Source organism: Apus apus, chromosome 16 (assembly GCF_020740795.1).
Source record: "Apus apus isolate bApuApu2 chromosome 16, bApuApu2.pri.cur, whole genome shotgun sequence".
NCBI lineage: Eukaryota > Metazoa > Chordata > Aves > Apodiformes > Apodidae > Apus > Apus apus.
The window spans coordinates 506,187-510,678 of NC_067297.1; the positions used below are offsets into that span (position 1 = coordinate 506,187).

Below are 4,492 nucleotides of genomic sequence, written 5' to 3' on the forward strand. Positions count from 1 at the left end.
CCTCTCGTTGCTGAGGGAAGAGAGGGCCTAGACCTCGGGCATCCTGAATTGGAGTGGGGCTGCTGGGCACAGCCCAGCCTGACAGTGTGGGGCCAGATGCAGCTGCAGAAGCAGCTCCTGCTGCGCTCCTGCCAACGCACCCTGGGGTGTCTCTGCAGGCTGCTACCTGCCATCCAGGGGAGCTCCGTCAAGGAGAAGGTGAAGGAGAAGGTGAAGCAGAAGGAGAAGGAGAAGGAGAAGGTGAAGGAGAAGGCGAAGGAGAAGGAGAAGGAGAAGGTGAAGGAGAAGGCGAAGGAGAAGGAGAAAGAGAAGGAGAAGGAGAAGGAGAAGGAGAAGAAGGAGGAGAAAGTCCTTCCTTTGCGCATCAACAGAATGGTGGACTTCGTCGCCAGAGCTATTGAGGAGAGACAAAAGGTAGGTGGGCTGGGCTGCTGCAGGGGGCCTGTTGCACTGGCCTGCAGAGCAGCGTCGCTCCACACCCGCCCCTTCTCACTGTGCTCTCCCTGTGTGTTCTTGGCACCCCCGGCCAGTTGCTTTGGTGCTTCCTGGGAGAGAAGTGCGCTACTCTGTCCTTGGCAAACGCACTTTTCACTGCCCTGGCTGATGGGCCACAGCCAGAGGCCTCCCTCGGGGGTGTTCCTGTGTGCAAGGTGACTGCAAGGCTTGTCTGGGGTGGCCAGCTGCCAGGTGGCTTTTAGCCTGCTGGTCGCTTAGCTCCCTGCTCATTCCCAACAGGCTCTTTGCTGGAGCCTGCAGGAACCCGGGGGCAGAAAGGCAGATAGAAGGGACAGGAGGGAAAGTGGGAATGAAAAGCACTCAGCCCTCTGCAGGGCAGACTAATGCTGCCTGCTGTTACATTTTGATGGTCCTCCAGAATAAAGGGACCAAGAAGAGGAAGAAGCTCCTTCCGCATGTCGAGAAATTCCTGAAGGAAGAGAAGGCAAAGAAGAAGAGAGAGCTGGCAAAGAGCAGGAGAAGAAAGAGAAGCCAGTCAGCAACCCGAGCGAAGGCTAAGGGAGATACGAGGATGAAGAAGGGCCAGGTACTTGGAATTCCAGCAGGAAAAAACGCCTTTCTGCTGCAGGGCGACTGGCCTTGCAAGGTGCCTGTAGCACCCGAGCCTTGGTAGCAGCATTGCTGCAGCAGTGCGGGCTGGCTGACTGCTGCCTTTCCAGAGCAAGAGGGGTGACAGGTGGCTGTAGTGAACCCCCGCTGACACTCAGGCGTCACCCCAAGGGCATGCTGAGGTCCTTCTCCTGGATTTCCCCGTCCCACTAGGGTCCCTGCCAGCAGGTTCTGGGAGTGGGTGTGCTGGGAAGCAGCACCCAGCGAGTGCGGGGCTGTTGTCTGAGAGTCTCTCCTGTGCAGGAATCCAGTTCCCCATCGCCAGCCGGGCGACCATCAGCCAGGAAGACATCAGCCCCACAATCACCAGCCAGACGACCACCAGGCAGGCAGCCATCAGCCCCGCAATCACCAGCCCGGCAACCACCAGGCAGGAAGCCATCAGCCCCGCAATCACCAGCCCGGCAACCACCAGGCAGGAAGCCATCAGCCCCGCAATCACCAGCCCGGCAACCACCAGGCAGGAAGCCATCAGCCCCGCAATCACCAGCCCGGCAACCACCAGGCAGGAAGCCATCAGCCCCGCAATCACCAGCCAGGCAAACACCAGGCAGGAAGCCATCAGCCCCGCAATCGCCAGCCAGGCAACCACCAGCCAGGCAACCATCAGCCGGGGAACCATCAGCGGGGCAACCAGCAGCCAGGCAACCACCAGCCAGGCTGCCATCAGCCAGGCAACCATCAGCCAGGCAACCCTCAGCCCGCCCCGCCACTCACAGGCAGGCGAGGGATTGCAGAGCTGACCTCCTGGAGAGGATGTTGGGGCAGCGGCAAGGGGCCAAGGGACATCCAGCCACGGTGCAGGAGGACAACCGTGTCCCCCCGAAGCGGTAAGAGTGTGTCAGCTCCAGCCAAGGCCTGGGGCAGTGGGGTGGTGCTGAGCTGCTGGCGGGGCACCAAGGAAGCCAAGGCCCGAGCCACGGGGCTGCACAGAGCAGCTGAGGAGTTCTCCTGCCATGGGAATGAGCTGGGTACAGCCCGACGGCAGGGGCCAAGGCAGGATGCTGGCAACTCCTGCTGCCTGGAAGGGGCTGTGGGGCCAAAGGGCGCACCAAGCGTGGGGCTGGGTGCGGGAAGAGAGAGGCAGGAGGGTCACAAGCCTCGGTCCTTGCTGTTGCAGGAGCCTTTCCCCGCGGACACAGCGCGTCCTGCTGCAGGTGGTGACGTGCATCCTGGGGCAGGTGGCCCGCAAGCGCAAGGGCCAGAAGGATGAGCAGAGGGATCTGCAGGAGAAGCTCAAGTGGTAAATCATTCCTCCCGAGGCGGGCGGGGCTTCCATTCACGCAGCTTCCTCTGCGGGGCTCAGAGGGGCTGTTGGTGGCCCCGGGCTCTCGGCAGGCGTCCAGCCCGGCAGCCCCGGCTGGGCAGCGCTCTGCCTCCCTGCGCTCAGCCCACTCTCTCCCGCTCTGTGTCGCAGCGAGCTGGCAGTGCTGCAGTGGAGCCGGGCGAGGGACCAGCTGCAGAGCAGCCAAGACCCGCAGGCAGCTGGAGCCCGACACGCAGCCCAGGCTGGGCCAGGGCAGAGGAGCGCAGGAGCGGTACGTGGCGTGGGCTGGTGGGGCTGCAGCCGCCCGGGGAGAAGCACCGCTGCACGGCTTGGGTGTCTTCTGAGAGCCCTGCCCCTGTGCTCAGCTGAGGGCTGCAGCCCTTCTCGCCGGCATTGCTGGAGAGGCAGCAGGTTGTTGTGCCCCTTTCCAAGGCAGCCGTTGCTTGTGTCAGCTCCAGAAGCCGCCCAGGACTTGTTGCCCTGCTGGTGTTTGTCCCGGCAGCGGCCCTGCCAGGCGTGTCTGGCACAGCCAGCAGCTGGGCTGCTCTCAGCCCCGGGCCACTTGGCTGCGGGGCCGTTGCAGAGAGGCTCTGCAGTCGGGCCTGCGAGGCCTGCGAGCAAAGCAGGGCTGCCGGGGAGGCTGCAAAGCAGGGGCAAGAGGGAGGCAGGGCGGGAGGGGGAGAGCTCAAGTGGCCCCAGCCTGCTGCGGGGAGACTAAGGCTGCTGCTGCTGCTTTGCCGTGGCCCTGCAGGCAAAGCCCCGCGTCTGCACGGAGGAGGAGAGACAGAAGCTCTGGGACTCCTTGCGCAAGAAGTACCAGCAGAAGGCAAGGCGAAGGAGGAGAGAGCCATGGCAGCGCTGAAGGCTGGCAAAGAGCAGGGAGAGCCATGGCATGCCCAGGTACTGCAGGCAGGGCAAAAGAGCTGGGAGAAGAGCTTTCGTCTCCTGCCGGGGAGCCAAGGCGGGAAGGCAGGCTCAGCCCCCGGTGCCAGGTGCCCCTCTGCAGCCCCAAGCAGAGCTGGCTGTGGGGTTGGACGGCAGCCTGGGGCTGTTTGGGAGAGGGGAGAGGCGGGAGGGTCTCAGCTGAGGTGTCAGACTTTGTCCTTGCCTTTTTCCGTGGGCAGAGCAGCCACCTGCCTCCTCCGGAAGGCAGAGGGAAGAGCCCATTGCCCTGGTGCTGAGGAGGACTCCCTCAGGTAAAGATCTCTGAAGATGGCAGGTGTTTGCCCTGCCCGGCAGCGCCCTTCCTTCCTCTGACTCCCCACAGCCCCTGGGCAAAGAGGTCTCCTCCTGACAGCCCTGTGGGTGTGGAGAGCAGCAGGCCGGGCTTGCGGCACAGGGACCGTGGGCCTGCTCTCTCCAGGGGCAGATCCCACCACGTGTGCTGTGTTGCTAGACCCGCAGTGTTGCTCTGCACCTCTCTGTGCATCCAAGACTGCAGAGCTTCGTGTGCAGCTCCTCAGCTCTGCGGCGCAGATCCCGCCCGCGTCGGTGAGTGCCGGGAGAGCCCCTGGGGCACAGAGGCTGCCCAGAGAGATGTCCAGCAGGAGCCTCCTCCAGCAGGGCTGGGCAGGCAGGCTGTGGGCAGCAGCACTTCCCCCTGTTGAGTAAAGTCTCGCTTGCAAACCACTGCGTCTGACTCTCTGGCTCTTTCCTTGGTGTCTGTGACATTGTCACTCAGCAGTGGGTGAGCTTTGGTGGGGCAGGGCAAGGCCACTGCAGGCAAGAGGGCTGGAGGGCTTGGAGGGTCGCAAGATGACCGGCTTGGGTCAGTCTTTTTCCTTGTGGCCATCATTCCTGTCAGGTGCTCTCGGCAGCTCTCAGAGCGGGCCGCCATCCAGGCAGGAGAGGCCTCGGCAACGTTTTGCAGGGAACAGAAGCTGCAGGTGCCCTTCGGCAGCGCCTCGTGGTCCTGGCTCCCTGTGCTTGTACCAAGACGAGAGGGTACTGGGTTGCCTGGATTCACTGCACTCATGATGAAGAGAAGAATTGTGTTGGCTACTGCTGACATTGCAGTGTGGCCCGGTGAGGGGGGGGGGCAGAGCCAGGCAGAACGGGGCTGTTCCTGAGGCTGGGAAATGCTGGGGAGGAAGAGACGTA

General features: G+C 63.2%; 1 long non-coding RNA gene across 1 annotated transcript; it reads left to right on the forward strand.

Annotated features, from left to right (window-relative positions):
• Nucleotides 1-2,578: 2,578 nt before the first annotated feature.
• On the forward strand, nucleotides 2,579-4,009 carry LOC127391383 (uncharacterized). The gene is made up of 3 exons (XR_007891041.1): nucleotides 2,579-2,663; nucleotides 3,144-3,292; nucleotides 3,517-4,009. It is a non-coding gene; the product is annotated as an uncharacterized LOC127391383 (long non-coding RNA).
• Nucleotides 4,010-4,492: the final 483 nt, after the last annotated feature.